A 16,926-nucleotide genomic window follows, 5' to 3' on the forward strand; every position below is an offset into this window, starting at 1 on the left:
CCTATTTTGTATTTTTCCCCCCTTTGATGGTGCTGAGGATTGAACACAGAGCTTTGTGCATGTGAGGCAAGCACTCCCCAGCCACCCTATTTTGTATTTTATTTGGAGACAGGGTCTCACTGAGTTGCTTAGTGCCTTGCTTTTGCTGAGGCAGGCTTTGAACTTTTGATCCTCCTGCCTCAGCCTCCGGAGCCACTGGGATTACATGTGAGCACCACAGCACCCAGATGCTTTTATTATTCTTGACAAAATGTTTTATATAATCATCCAAAGAGTTGTCAAAATAAGTGACTATTCCCAAATTCTTGTAGACACCAATGCAAGTTCCTCATTTTAAAAATAAAAATGGGTTCTATTTTAAGTGATTATTCTTATCTAGTAACTAATATATGTTTACATTTTCTGTTGCTATTCTATAATGACTCTTTAACAATTTTATAAATACCATTTTATGACTTATTACGTTAATGACAAAAGCCATTAACAATAAAGACTTGGAATAACATCAATCCACAATTTTGTTTACAAAACTTTATAGAAACAGTATTTTCCACTCAAGTACCCCTGAGTTCAAACCCCAGTACCAAAAAAAAAAACCATAAATGGTATATATACATAATGAAATATTACTCAGCATTAAAAGAGAATAAAGTCATGGTATTTACAGGTAAATGGATGGAGTTGGAGAATATAATGCTCAGTGAAGTAAGCCAATCCCAAAAAGCCAAATGCCGAATGTTTTCTCTGATATAAAGATGCTGAAATATAATGGGGATGGAGGGGGCATGGGAGGAATAGATGAACTTTAGATAGGGCAAAGGAGAAGGAGGGGAAGGAGGGGGCATAGGGGTAGGAAAGAGGATGGAATGAGATGGACATCACTATTCTAATTACATGTATGAAGACACAAATGGTATGACTCTATTTTGTGTACATCCGGAGACATGAAAAACCAGGCTCTAAATATGTAATATGAATTGAATTGCATTCTGCTGTCATATATAACAAAATAGAATAAATAAAATTTTAAAAAATTATATATACACACATTTGTTTAACCTTTTTCAGTTAAGATCTGCAATCACCAAGTCACTAGGTGACCCCAAAGACACTGACCTGCTTTATGAGTCATTTATAAACTCTAAAAAGAATGGCAGAACCATCTACCTTTAGCATGCACTCCAACTTAAAATTTTAAAATGTGATTGTATGCATATCTTAAACACAGTGATTAGGCTGGGACTGTAGCTCCGTGGCAGAGCACTTGCCTAGCATTGTGAGGCACTGGGTTCAATCCTTAGCACTATATAAAAATAAACAAATAGAGCCGGTTGCAGTGGCGCTCACCCATAATCCCAGTGTCTGGGGAGGCTTGAGACAGGAGGACTGCAAGTTCAAAGCCAGCCTCAGCAAAAGCAATGCGCTAAGCAACTCAGTGAGACCCTGTCTCTAAATAAAATACAAAATAGGGCTGGGAATGTGGTTCAGAGGTTGAGTGCCTATGAGTTCAATTCCCAGTACCAAAAATAAAATAAAATAAATAAACAAGTAAAATAAAGGCATTCTGTCCATCTATAATTACAAAAAGTTAAGAAAAAAAAAAAACAGAGTGATGGGCTAGGGCTCTAGCTTAGCACAGAGCGCTTGCCTAGCATAAGGCACTGGGTTCAATCCTCAGCACCACGTAAAAGTAAACAAAATAAAGGCATTCTGTCCATCTACAACAACAACAACAAAAAATGATGCTGTTATATAGATTCTGAGACTATATGCTTCTTCTTTTTGCTTTGGCAGTTCTGGGATTGAACACAGGACCTCATGTATGGCAGGCAAGCACTTTAGCACTGAGCTTTATCCTCAGCCCAAAATTCTGATACTTTTAAAAATTACAGAAAATTATGAGAGACCTCCTAAGTTCCATAAAGAAAACACAATTTTCTTCTCCAACAAGAAAAAAAAAATTCACTAGACGGAGCTAGACTGAATTCCTAAACATGGTATATGCTTAATAAATGAATTTTTAATGAATATACTATTAAACATTTTGAAACTAATTAAAATGCTCAATAATTATATAATCTGACATAAAAGCAATTAGTTACTTTTAACAATGAATATACCAAGCTTAAAGTATTGATTAACTCTTATTAAACAGTAATTCTCAAATTTTAGCATTCTTTAGAGACACCTGGAGGGTCCTAAACCACCCCTAACTACACCCATCCCCTCCAGAGTTCCTGCTTCAGTAGTCTGGGATGGAGCCTGAGAAGTGCATTTCTAACAAGTTTTCAGGTGACATTGATATGGATAGACTATGGGCCACACTTAAAGAATCACTCTAAGGACTAGTCCTAAAAGTAGAAGTGAAAGGAAATCGTGTTCTCCTATACAATTTTACATACAGTGAAAATCTGATTCTTATCAGTCTACTTCATAAAGTAAAAAACCATTTCTGCTTTTGCTTACAACTAGCAGTACTTACCACAGAGCCTAGTTAGTACAAAGCAAGTACTCAATAAATGTATTAAATGAATTAATGAAAAATTAGCTTAAATTGTTAATTCCACACACTACAAACATAATACAAAAGATATTTAACTGCATCACACTTTGTTGCCCAAAATGTAACTAGAAAAATGTCTCTCCTCCAGAATGCCTTCCTTAACCCATTAAGTCTCAAGTTTTCAATTCTCAGAATATTTCAACAAAATTGACACAGGTGGGGCTGGGGTTGTGGATCAGCGGTAGAGCGCTGGCTTAGCACGTGCGAGGCCCTGGGTTCGATCCTCAGCACCATATAAAAATAAATAAAACAAAGGTGCTGTGTTCAACTAAAAGAAATAAGTATTTTTTTAAAAAAAAATGGACACAGGTGCATTTAAATGGATTATAAATCATAATCTAGAATTTATGTATTGTATTTATTGTTATTGTAATTATATTGACATATACTATTTATACACTACCATTAAATTTTTATACATGTTTCACATCTGGAGCAATGGGACAAAACTGGGTTAATTTACCCCTCTACTCTCCTACAAGGGTGAATTCAGATGAGTATACCTCTTCACATGAACTCTGTTCTTACCTTTCTCATAATACTTAGCACTTAAAACTATTTATGTGTTTTCCAATTTGGACTACAGAGATATTTTTGCAAATCTGCTTTTTATAAAACAAATATGCTTACACAATTTTAAAAGTAAACAGTACTACAAGGAAAACATTAGTCTCAAAAGCAACCACTTTTGTGCTGGGATTGTGGCTTAGTGATAGAGCACTGGCCTAGCATGCGTGAGTCACTGGGTTCAATCCCTGGCACCACATAAAAAATAAATAAATAAAATAAACATATTGTGTCCATCTACAACTAAAAAAATGTTTAAAAAATAATGAACAAATAAATTAAAGGTATTTTTTTTTAAAAGGCAACTGTTTTCAACTTTTTTAGCTGTTTCTTCCAGGATTTATTTCCTTTTTTTTTTTTTTTTTTTGGTTATAGTTTTACAAAACACCTTCTTATTTATTTATTTTTATGTGGTACTGAGGATTGACCCCAGTGCCTTGCACGTGCTAGGCGAGCGCTCTACCCAGCCCCTTATCTCCCTATTTCTAAATAACATGCTTAAGATGATACTTATTATTTTGTTTTAGCTTTAGATGTTATCTCTATGGCTTTCTACTATGAGGGTGTGGATTTGGCCATCTCAAACATTCCCCCTAGAAAAAGACAGAATTGAATATACACAATATGGGGTGCCTCATATGCTGCATTTCTAGTACTTCCCCACCTGCTATAGTTTGTATATGGTTTGAGTACATTCCCCAAAGACACAATGGCCGGAAGCTTGGTTCCCAGGGTGGCAATATTGGGAAGAGTAAGAATGTTTAAAGGATAAGGCCTAGTCAGAGAAAATTGGGTTGCTGAGGGTGCCACCCTCTCCAAGGATTAATGTAGTTTTTGCCCCAGTTAGATCCCATTTGGGCAAGCTGTTATAAAAAGGGCAAGCCTGGCCCCTGAAATGCTCTGGCTTCCTATCTTATATTACGATCTCTCCTTCTCACATGCACTTTCGCCACAAGGCTATTAGCCACATTGTCATGTACTCAGGGGGCCTTCACCTAAACCAAGCAGATGCTGGTGCCAGGCTCTTAAAATTTCCAGAACTGAAAATTATATAAACCTCTTTTCTGTAAAGTACCTACCAACTAGTATCTTGTTATAGCAATAGAAAGTAGACTAATGTAGCACTCTAGCCCCACCCTCTCAGGATTTTAATTGAATATGTTAATGTTATTCACAGTTCTACTGCATAGAACCTGATAGATGCCCATCAAAATTCATTTTCTCTTTTTTTCTGGACACACAACTAGACTACATTTTTCAGCATTCTCTGCAGTTAGGTGTTCTTAGGTAATCCAGTTTTTACCTCCTCATGCTCTCTTCACTTTCTCATTAAATGAAATTCTCAACCATCCAGCTTCAATTCCAATGAATTTTAAATTTTCGTGCATTAGAATCAACCAGCACCTAGAGCTGGGGTTGTGGCTTAGTGGCAAAGTAATTGCCTACCATGTATGATGCACTGGGTTTAATCCTCAACACCACATATAAATAAAATAAAAGTATTGTGTCCATCTACAACTAAAAAAATATTTTTTGGGGGGGCAGTGCTGGATTGCAGCTCAGTGGTAGAGCACTTGCCTAGCATGTGTGAGGTACTGGGTTTGATTCTCAGCACCACAAATAAATAAACAAAATAAAGGTCCATCAACAACTTAAAAAAAAATTTTAATTAAAAAAAAAAAGAATCAACTAATTCCTAAAAGCAGATTCTCATTTACAGGTTGGGGGGGGTGCCTCATATGCTGCATTTCTAATAAGCCCAGGTGATAACCCACACTGTCAGTCAACATAATCAATGAAAACTTGGAGCCTCTAAAAGACCATATGGAACAAACTATTCATCTAGCTCTAGTTACCACTTACCTAGCAACTATTACATAAGAAAGGAACAAAACTCTTTTTTTTTTTTTAAACCACTGGTACTGGATCTAATCTTTTGACTGAAGTAATACATAAACTAATATAATCACACCTTCCTCTTGATACTTTTCAAATTAAACACTGCATTTTTTTTTTTTTGGTAGTACTGAGAATTTGAACCCAAGGCACTCCACCACTAAACTGCATCCTCAGCTTTTTGTTTTATTTTGAGAAAACAGTCTCAGTAAGATGCCAAGGCCAAATTCATACTTGCAATTTTCCTGCTTCAGCTTCCTGAGTCACTAGGATTACAGGCATACAACACCATATCCAGATCACTGTCTCATTTGTAAGCTTTGTTATAAACCTACCAGTAAGTTTTGACAGGGCTATAAATATTCTCTTGGTATATTCAAAACATCAAATTATCTGTCATTTTTGTTGTTTGCTACTTAGATAGCACTTATTAGTGAGTCTTCTGGCACTACTAGACTTCCACCACAGTTACTGCCCTCAGATTTTCTATCATTCTATCATTCTACCAATTCCCTTTCCCTCTCTCATATTGACTCTTCTGTTTTCATCTTTCATGATTTAGTTACTCTTTTTTGATGGAGCACAACCTCTGGGAGCTTTCTAAGGAAGAAAACATAGGAGAGATTAAAGAAAAAAATTATTCCCCACTTGTGATATTTCATTTCTATGTAGAAGAACGTTCGTTGTCATAAAATTCCTGACCTCCTTCCATTTCCCTCATTCATTCTTTCCCTAAAAAAACAGGATAATTTATATCGATAGTGAGGTTGAGGGCTGGGGTTGTAGCTCAGCGTAGAGCGCTTGTCTAGAACATGCGAGGCTCTGGGTTCGATCCTCAGCACCACATAAAAATAAATAAATAAAATAAAGGTATTGTGCCCAATTACAATTAAAAAATAAATATTAAAAAAAAACAGTGAGATTGAGGAAATGATCTGGGTAATGTTTCGCTTTTCTCATCTCTCTCCTCTTGGGATCCCACTACCCAGAGGGAAGAAAATTTCAGTCTGATCCTTCATTCTCTAACCTTTATAGAAGTGAGCTTAGCTTCACATAGGGTCTACAGTTGTGCCTGAGGGGCTAAATCCACTACCTGGCATTCAGTAGTAGTTAAACACTTGAAAATATAAACCTAATTTTCCAAATTCAAAGTTTTTTTTATGAATAATAGTAGTCACAGAAGGAAAAAAGAAAGATGGGTGAAGAAAAATATTAGAAGAAATAATGGCCAGAACCTTCTCAAATCTGATCAAAGACTCAACTATACAAATCTAAGCTCAATCAACTTCAAGGAGAATACAATCAAAAGAAATCTACGCTAGGATACACTGTAGTCAGACTGTCAACACCCACAGACAAAGAGAAAATTTATAAGAAAGCAAGAAACTTTACCTCATTAAACATAAAGGTTAACAATTGATTTCCCATAAGAAACCAAGGAGGGGGGAAAAAGAAAGAAAGCCATAAGGCAGTGGAATGAAAGTCCTAAAAGAAAAAACAACAACAAAAAAAAATATATCAACTAAGAATTCTCTAGCCAGCAAAACTACTCTTCAATAACATCTCCAGATAAACAAAGGCTGAGAAAGTTCAGTACCAATAGACCTGCCCTACAAGAAGAGTTCTTTAAAAAAAAAAAAAAAAAAAAAAATTGTAGTTACAAATGGACAGAATGCCTTTATTTTATTTGTTTATTTTTATGTGATGCTAAAGGATGGAATCCAGTGCCTCACACATGCTAGCCAAGTGCTCTTCAACTGAACTACAGTCCCAGCCCCAAAAATGAGTTCTTAAGACTGAAATAGAAAGATTCTAGACAGTAACTCAAATCCAAAAGAAGAAATAAAAATTGACTACAAGATACAATCACATAGATAAATATAAAAGCCAGTGTTATACTTTTAGTTAGTAATTACTGTTTTTCTTTCTTTGATATGATTTTAAAAAACAAACACATAAAAATAATTCTAAACTTATGTTAATGGACACATAACAAAGTATACAGTCATAATGACATTGTGGTCAACGACAGATCAAATGTACAACAGTAGTCCCTTAAGATTATATGGCAAAAAAAAAAAAAAATTATATGGCTTAGTGACATAACAGACATCTTGGTTTGAGTAAGTGTATACTCTGATGTTTGCACAATGATAAAACTGCCTAACAATACATTTCTTAGAATGTATCTGCATCAGTATGAGAATAAAGATAAAAAAGGGGAAGGACAGGGATATGCAGGAGCTGGGAGTTAATATACTACTGAAACTGAGTTGGCATTACTCAAACTAGGTTATCATAAGTTTAAGATGTTAATACATTATTATTCTCCAGGGCAATAGCAAAGAAAATAAAACAAAAACATAAAAAGGGAAGAAAATTAAAACCATAGTTTATAAAAAATAAACTAAATACAAAAAAAGGAAGTAGAGTGTGAGGAATAAAAAGCACATAAAAACACAGATAAGAACTAGGGCATGGTGGTGCACACCCTATTATAACCAGCAACTAGGGAGGCTAAATCAGGAAGATCCCAGTTCAAGGCCAACATCAGCAACTTAGCAAAACCCTGTCTCGAAATAAAAATAAAAAGGGCTGATGACGCAGCTCAGTGGTTGAGTACCCCTGGGTTCAATCCCCATTACCACACACAAAAAAAGAATACAGAAAAGTAATAACCAAATGTCAGAAGCTAATTCTTCCTTATCATTAATTACTTTAACTGTAAATGAACTAAACTGTCCAATTAAAGGGAGAGGTTGGCAAATTAGATTAAAACACACACACACACACACACACACACACACACACACACACGACCCATCTATCATCTACAAGAGATTTGCTTTAGAAACAAAGAGACAAAGAGATGGAAAAATAAAATGATAAAAAAGATTTTCCATGCTAACAGTAACCAAGAGAAAGCTGGAGTGGCTATATTATCATAGGAGAAAATATACTAAGTCAAAAAGGTTACAAGACACAAAGAAGGGCATTATATACGATAAAAGGTTCAATCCAACAAGAACATATAACTATTACATGCAAATATCCATCTAACTAGAGACTCAAAATACATGAAGCAAAAAGTTAACAGAATTAAAGAGAAACACAGTTCTACAATAATACTTGGAAACTTCAATACCCCAATTTCAATAATAGATAGACCAACAAGACAGAAGATGATGGATAGGGAAATAGAGAACTTGAACAACATTATATACCAATCGACATAATATACACAGAAGAGGACTGGGGTTGTAGCTCAGTGGTAGAGTGCTTGCCTAGCAGTGTGAGGCACTGGGTTTGATTCTCAGAACATCATATAAATAAATAAAGATCTATTGACAACTTAAAAAATATATTTAAATACACACACATACACACAGAAGACTTTACCTAATGTCAGCAGAATAGACGTTCTATCCACAAAGTTGTGTCACATGAAAGACAAACAGGATTGGGTACCTAAGCTAAGTAGTAGAGTGCTTGCCTGGCATGTGTGAGGCCCTGGGTTCAATCCCTAGCACCACCCAAAAAAATAATAATAAAATGTTCTTTCTCTGGACTGGGGTTGTGGCTCAGGGGTAGAGTGCTCGCCAAGCACGTGTGAGGCCCTGGGTTCGATCTTTAGCACCACATAAAAAATAGATAAATAAATAAAAATAAAGGTATTTTAAAAAAATAAAGAATGACTTTTTAAAAAAATGCTCTTTCTCTCTTTTGTACTGGGAATTGAACCCCAGGTGCTTAACCACTGAGCCATATCCCAGGCCCTTTTTTATATTTTATTTAAAGACAGGGTCTAACTAAGTTGCTTAGGACCTCACTAAATAGCTGAAGCTGGCTTTGAACTTGCGATCTTCCTGCCTCAGCCTCTCCAGCCACTGGGATTATAGACAAGCACCTCCACACCTGGCTAAAAGCTCTTTTTCTGGCCACTAAAAAAAAAAAAAAAACATGAAAAGCAAGGAATACATCATATACTTTCTTTATTATTCATGTTACCTTCCTGAATTAACCAACCACTTATGCTAAAAAAGATGGCATAAAAGAAGGGAAAGATAATGCAACTCATGGTTCCTTTTCCTTTCAATCCTGCCTTACTTATCAGCAAGTTAAATATAAGTGTTTCCAGAATGTGCAAATAGAAAGAAGTAACATGAAACAGTTAAGTTTTATACAGGATTTCCACTGTTAAGACTGAAATATAGATGCATGTAGAAACTGAAATGCCAGCAAGTCCACATTTGCACTTATTTATATTTATTTGGTGGGGTGAGTAACCAAGCATTGAACCCAGAGGCACTCAACCACTGAGCCACATTCCCAGCCCTATTTTGTATTTTATTTAGAGATAGAGCCTCACTGAGTTGCTTAGCACCTCGCCCTTGCTGAAGGTGGCTTTGAACTTATGATCCTCCTGCCTCAGCCTCCCAATCTGCTGGGAGCCACTGGGATTACAGGCAAGTGCCACCAGGCAGGCTCACATTTGCATTTAAAACTAGCATTGGTGGAGTTGGACTATAGCTCAGTGGTAGAGTGCTTGCCTCACACATGCAAGGACTGGGTTTGATCCTCAGCACCACATAAAATAAATAAAGATACTATGTCCATCTACAACTAAAAAATAAATTTTTTAAAAAAACTAGCATTGCCAAAAAAAAAAAAAACTAGCATTGCACAATACAAAGATGAATGGTAAAATTTATACTTAACAATTTAAAGTTTTTAATTCTTCTTTACTTAGAATGGCATTAAAAAGTAAATTTACAACACTACAAGTTGAAAGATTGCACAAGAAAGTAAAAGTTTTATATTTTAGTACCTTTAAAGGCAATGGCACTTTCTTCCTGCTTTTTAAAAAAGAAGCTCTGCAATTTTCATTTTGCATTAGGCCATACAAATTATGTAGCTCGGACTGTATTTTTTCAGGTAAACAAATATTAATATGGAATGAAATATAAGAAACATTACTTTTGATATATAAGGTGCTAGGTTAAGAGCTGGGGACTAATCTAAAAGGGGAGATAGTCATAAAAACAAATAAGGACAATAGTTTGCAACCTAGAGGAAAGAGCCTAAGAAAAGCCTTCATCATGGAGATAACAATTAAAAAAGAATTTCCCAGTTAGTAAGGAGTATAAGATGGAATTAGAGAATTGCAGTAGTAGAAAATCACAGCAGTTTAAACATTTAGAAATATCTTCTGCTCTTTGAGTACTGGCTGAAAAGAATGCAATCAAAACTACCAGAGAATCAAAAACACCAGAGAAGGTATTTATGTTTCCAGAAAAATCTTAAGGAAAAATATTGCAAGCAACAGTAGCAGCTGATGAATAAGGATCTAAAGAAAAGGGTGGAGAGATTTGACCAGTTAGCTTGAAAGTTAGAGATAATGTTCTTTTCCCAGAATATCTGAACTACTAAAAAGTAGTTCAAGACAACAAGAATTATTTCTTTTTTAGAAATTTAGAAAATATAAATAAATCACTGTTGAAATGACATCATCTGAGCAGCCCATTCCACTGCTGAAGTTCAAAAATCCTTTATCATGTAATTTTCATGTCTCTCCTTTTAATAAACTAATTATACCTAAACTTAAAAAGAAGAGAAGTTCTAATAGCTAAGACTGTATGTATAAATAAAATATGTTCATAAAAGCTGGGAATGGAACCACCATTTGACCCAGCTATTCCCCTTCTCGGACTATACCCAAAAGACCTAAGAAGAGCATACTACAGGGACACAGCCACATCAATGTTTACAGCAGCACAATTCACAATAGCCAGAATGTGGAACCAACCTAGATGCCCTTCAATAGATGAATGGATTAAAAAATGTGGCATTTATACACAATGGAATATTACTCAGCACTAAAAAATAATAAAATCATGGCATTTGCAGGGAAATGGATGGCATTAGAGCAGATTATGCTAAGTGAAGTTAGCCAATCCCTAAAAAACAAATGCTGAATGTCTTCTATGATATAAGGGGGGTGACTCAAAATGGGATAGAGAGGAAGAGCATGAGAAGAAGACTACCACTAAATAAGGAAGAGAGGTGGGAGGGAAAAAGAGGGAGAAGGGGAGTTGCACAGAAGATGGAAGGAGAACCTCATTGTTATACAGAATACATACATGATGTTGTAATGAGAAAAAGAAAAAAAAAGGTGTGTCACATTAGATTGGATAGAGAGAAAGGATGGGAAAGGAGGGGAGGAGTAGGGGGAATAGGAAGGGCAGCAGAATAGAATAGACAATATGACTGATGTATTGTATGTATTATATATCAAAATGCATTCTACTGTTATGTATGACTAAAAAATAAATAAATAAAAATAAAAATAAAAAAAGAAACCAAGATCTAGGCACTATAAATGCTCAGTGTTATGACAGTATCCCTAATTTTAGTTCCTCTCAATGGCCAGAGCTAAAAAAATATATTATGTACACACACACAAAAAAAATATGTTCATAAAACTTAGAAGTTCCTCAGGGTTGGGGCTGGGGCTCAGTGGTAGAACACTTGCCCAGCATGTGTGAGGCACTGAGTTCAATTCTCAGCACCACATATAAATAAATGAATAAAATAAAGGTCCATCAACATCTAAAAAAATAAAAAAAAATAAAGACTTAAGACATTCCTCAAGACCACTGAATAGCACGCAGAATGATGAATTAAATGGGAGTATAAGTCTGCATGGTGAATTGAATTTATCTTTTGGCAAAGTGAAACAATAGATTTCTAAAAAGAGTCGCACAATTTCTGTTTTAGGTTAATTTCTACAGCACAAGGAAGACAGTAGAAAGGGAAAAACAGATGAGTCAGTAAACAAATACAAGTCATTAACAGTAATAGTAAAAAGCATTTAAAGGTTCCTTGGAGTCTCATCACAATTTTGGTAGACTTGCAAGGGGGAGAGAGGCTATATAAAGAGTTAAATGGGGGCTGGGGTTGTAGCTCAGTGGTAGAGCCCTTGCCTAGCATGTGTGAGGCATTAGGATCAATTCTCAGCACTGCATAAAAATAAATGAATAAAAAAAATCCATTAACATCTAAAAAATTTTTTAATATTTATTTTTTAGTTGTAGTTAGGCACAATATCTTTATTTTATTTATTTATTTTTATGTGGCACTGAGGATCAAACCCAGGGCCTCACACGTGCTAGGTGAGCACTGTACTGCTGAGCCACAACCCCAGTCCTAAAAAAATTTTTTAAAAGAATTAAATGGGATTCCTGAAGAACCTTTTAGATTCTTCTGTAGCTAATAAGCATTGTAAATCTCTAACACAGAAATATAATTTGTAACATTTCCCAGACTTTCTTGACTAAATAAGCTTCTTTTGCCAGTATCACTTATCAGTATCTCAAAGAGCTGTGAGTAACATGAATTCTAACAGAAAGCCAGCACAGAGGGAGAAAAGCAAAGAACAGTAGAGGGCTTAACTGGTGGTGGAAGTGAAGGAGATGGATAAAACAATATCAAATGTGAAGAACGCAAAGAAAACTGACTAGAATACTGCCAAGCTACAGTAAGGGGCAAGCCAAATATATAAAACACCAATTCACTGTTTATACAATCTGCAAATATTTAAAAACATACTAGATAGGAGATTTACAGAATGAAAATTTCAATAAGGTGAGAATCAAAGTACTAATTGTGCTGATAGAACAAAGGGGATAAAGGCTGCCCCAGCCCCAAAGTTATATAAAAAAAAGACAAAGCAGAAGAATAAAGAAACAAGAAAGATGCATATATAGATAATTTAGAAGATTTTGGTCAAAAATAGAATTGTTTTCAACCACATGAGTAGGTACATCAAGGAAAGTAATAAAGAGTTGAATATCACTGGAATATAGAACTTAAGGAAAAATAAAGTTAAATAACCTTCAATTTTATGCATATGATTGCCTAATACAATGTCAACAATTACACCAAAGCTATCAGTGAATAAAGAGGAGTGACTTGAAATGACAAAGGTCAATAAGAAAAAGACAGCAAAGATACCAGACTTATAAGAGGAAGAATTTTACAGGAGGATAGATCATATGTTAAAAAATATGGACCTGGTCAGGCATGATGGTGCATGCCTAAAATCCCAGTTACTAGGGAGGCTGAGGCAAGAACATAACAAGTTCTAGGTCAGCCTGGGCAACTTAGTAAGACCCTGTCTCAAAATTTTTTAAAAATGGGTAGGGGATTTGGGATGTAGTTCAATGGCAGAGAGCTTGCTTAGCAACTGCAAATCCCTAGGTTTACTCACTAGCACTGAAAAATAATTTTTTTATTTAAAAATAAATAAACACACACACACACACACACACACCTCTCAAACAAACACATATCTGGGGCTAAGGATGTACCTCAATGGTAGAGCACTTGCCTAGCATGTATGAGGTCCTGGGTTCCTAGTACCAAAAAAATAAAATATCTAGATATCTGGTTTTCTGGCTTCAAAGAAGCAGACATGAGAGAAATAATCTATATCTCCTAGAAGATTTACAATGATGATTCTCAACTTTTTTTTTGTTCCAACATATTCTAAGAAATAGAACAAGAAAATAAGGAGCAACATAAGAATAGGGGGATGAAAGATGAGGATATCTATAAGCAGGTTTTGAATATTTATGATTATGAAATGTCTTCCTGAGGAAGTATAATCCTCATAATATTGAAAATCATTGGTTTAGAAGTGGCGATATTTAAATACAAGCTCTAAACAAAAATTTTAGCCAAACAAGATGGTATCTACATATAATCCCAGCTACTAAGAAGGCTAAGGCAGGGAGATAATTTCAAGGACAGCCTGACCAACATAGTGAGACCTTCTCTATTAAAAACCTTAATAGCTAGTCTCTGTGCACAACTATAATCCCAGCAGCTCAGGCTGAGACAGGAGAATCAGGAGTTCAAAAAGCAGGCACTAAACAACTCAGTGAGACCCTGTCTCTAAATGAAATACAAGAGAGGGCTGGGGATGAGGCTCAGTGATTGAGTACCCCTAAGTTCAATCCCCCGTACCACCAAAAAAAAAAAAAAGAAAGAAAGAAAATCTTAACAATTTATGCATGATTGTATCAAATGTATCTACCAAAGGTGAACAGAGTTAAGGACACCGACATGTAACAATGCCACAACTTTATACAAAAAATCCTGGAGGTCTTATAAATTATCAATTTAAAAAAATACAACAACAAACATGTTTCAAGGTACTGCATTAACTACTGTATGTCATTCATCCTTACAAACATGTAAAATTAGTACACAGTCTTGTAAAGTATCCATTTTATGTATTAATGAAGTACCCTGAGTTTATGAATTGCCTACTTTCTGTTTTAAAAACTTACTATAAGGACTAGGGATATAGTTCAGGGGCAGAGCACTTACCTAGCATGCACAAGGCCTTTAGTTCAATCCCCCATATCACAAAATTTAAAATTTTGAAATTTTTTAAATATTAAATAAACTTATTACAAAGTACAGTAATCCAAATAGTATGGTACTGGCATAAAGACAGGCACATAGGGGGCTATGGTTGTAGCACAGTGGTAGGATGCTTGCCTAGCATATGTGAGGCACTAGATTTAATCCTCAGCACCATATAAAAATAAATAAATAAAGGTAAAAAATATATATAATAACATTTTTTTTAATTTATTTTTAGTTCTCGGCGGACACAACATCTTTGTTGGTATGTGGTGCTGAGGATCGAACCCGGGCCGCACGCATGCCAGGCGAGCGCGCTACCGCTTGAGCCACATCCCCAGCCCCTATATAATAACATTTTTTTTTAAAAAAAGATAGGCATACAGACCAATGGAACAGAGAGCCCCAAATTAAATGCTCAAACATATGGTCAAGTGATTTCTGATCGGGGTATGAAGGCCTGGGGAAAGGACAGTCTTTTCAACAAATGGTACTAGGAAAATTGTATACCTATATGCAAAAAATGACCTTTTACCATATCCTACACCAAACACAAGAACTGACTCCAACGGATCCATAACCTAAATGTAGGACCTAAAACTTTTATTTAAAACTCCTAGAAGAAATAGAAGGGAAATTTTTTATGACAATGGGTTCAGCAATGATTTATTGGTATGACACCAAAGGTACAGGCAACAAAATAAAAAAGACAAACTGGATTAAAATTTTAAACTTCCATTCATCAGAAGACATTATTAACAGTAAAAAGTAACCCTCAGGGCTGGGGTTGTAGATATAGCACTTGCCTAGCACGTGTGAGGCACTTGACTTCTACTTGCAGTAGAGCACTTGACTAGCACGTGTGAGGCACTTGATTTCAACCCTCAATACCACATAAAAATAAATAAATAAAGGTATTGTGTTCATCTACAACCTTAAAAAAAAAAAAAACACTGGTAAATCAAATATTTGAAAACAGATTAACATCCAGAACATATGAAGAACTCCTTACACTTAACATATAGAAAACAAACAATCCAATTAAAAAGTGAACAAAGAACATGAACAGACATTTCTCCAAAGATATATGAATGGCCAGTAAATACATTAAAAGATGTTCCAATTACTTATCATCAGGTAAATGTAGAGTAAAACTATAAGGAGACTACTACACAACCACTAAATGCCTATTATTAAAAGCAATAAATGTTGCCAAAAAAGTGGAGAAACTGGAACTCCTTTTAAAAAACAAAAAGTCTGTTTTCCTGTACTACACACTACAATCAACCCAGAGACCACTGACACCAGGTATGTGGGGATTTCTCCCCAACCAGCAAGTAAGCAATCAATTCTACAACATACACCAATTTGGTATCCTCTAATTGAATTCAATGCTCACACTATCTACCTGAAAACAGTATTGGACCTCACAGGTTGGGGTCTCAGTCTCCAAAACTATCCCCTTTTCTACTCTGGATTCCAGCCACAAGCCCCAGGCTGTTTTTTACCTGTGCTTCTGACAGACAAAACATATATTGGGTTTGATTATTAGGGAAACAATGTTTAGTGCTTTATTATAAAGAATACAGATGAAGAGATGCACAAGGTAAGGTATGGGAGAAGAAGCACAAAGATTTCAGGCCCTCACCAGGCATCCCACCCTCCAGGAAATTTCACATATTCACCTATCTGGAAGCTCTCCAAATCCTGTGCTTTGGAGTTTGTTTGTTTTTTAAGACTTCACTGCAAAAAGGCATGATTACCAATAAATGGGGGAGTAAAGGGCTGGGTTTGTAGCGCAGTGGTAGGCACTTGCCTAGCATGTGTGAGGCACTGGGTTTGATCCCCAGCACCACATAAAAATAAACAAAATAAAGGTCCACCAACAACTTAAAAAATATATTTTAAAAAAATGGAAAGTGAAAAGCCAGCAAGGTCTCTCTGCTCATATTCTTTAGCAGTCCTTCCTCCCAACTATGGAGCAGAATCCATTCTAGAATGAGGATGGTTTTATGACCTATTATCGGACAAGTGAAGGTCAGAGAATTTCTTTATGCTTTGCTCCAAGACTGGAAAGTGGAAGAGCAGAGTTTCTATGGCCTTCTTTGGGAAAGAGAAATTCTAGTTTCTATGGACTTCCTAGAGGAAGTTATGAGAAACTGTGGCCAAAAACAGATAGATAGATAGATAGATAGATAGACAGACAGACAGATACAAATAATATCACATTTGTGCACTGTTGGTGGGACTGTACAAATGATACAGTCTGTGGAAAACAGTGTGGTGTTTCCTCAAAATAAAAAAATAAAACAGAATTATCACATGCTATAGTTCAGATCTTTTTATTTTAATTTTTTTAGTTGTAGATGGGCACAATACATTTATTTTATTTATTTATTTTTATGTGATGCGGAGAATACCCAATGCCTCACATATGCTAGACAAGTGCTCTACCACTGAGCCACAAC

At 35.5% G+C, this 16,926-nt stretch overlaps 1 protein-coding gene across 8 annotated transcripts in view; it reads right to left on the reverse strand.

Moving 5' to 3' along the window:
• Tut4 (terminal uridylyl transferase 4) overlaps positions 1–16,926 on the reverse strand; it is a 120,903-nt gene that overhangs the window by 93,092 nt on the left and 10,885 nt on the right. The window lies entirely within an intron of this gene.

The sequence above is a fragment of the Urocitellus parryii genome, chromosome 11 (genome assembly GCF_045843805.1).
Source record: "Urocitellus parryii isolate mUroPar1 chromosome 11, mUroPar1.hap1, whole genome shotgun sequence".
NCBI classification, from domain to species: Eukaryota; Metazoa; Chordata; class Mammalia; order Rodentia; family Sciuridae; genus Urocitellus; species Urocitellus parryii.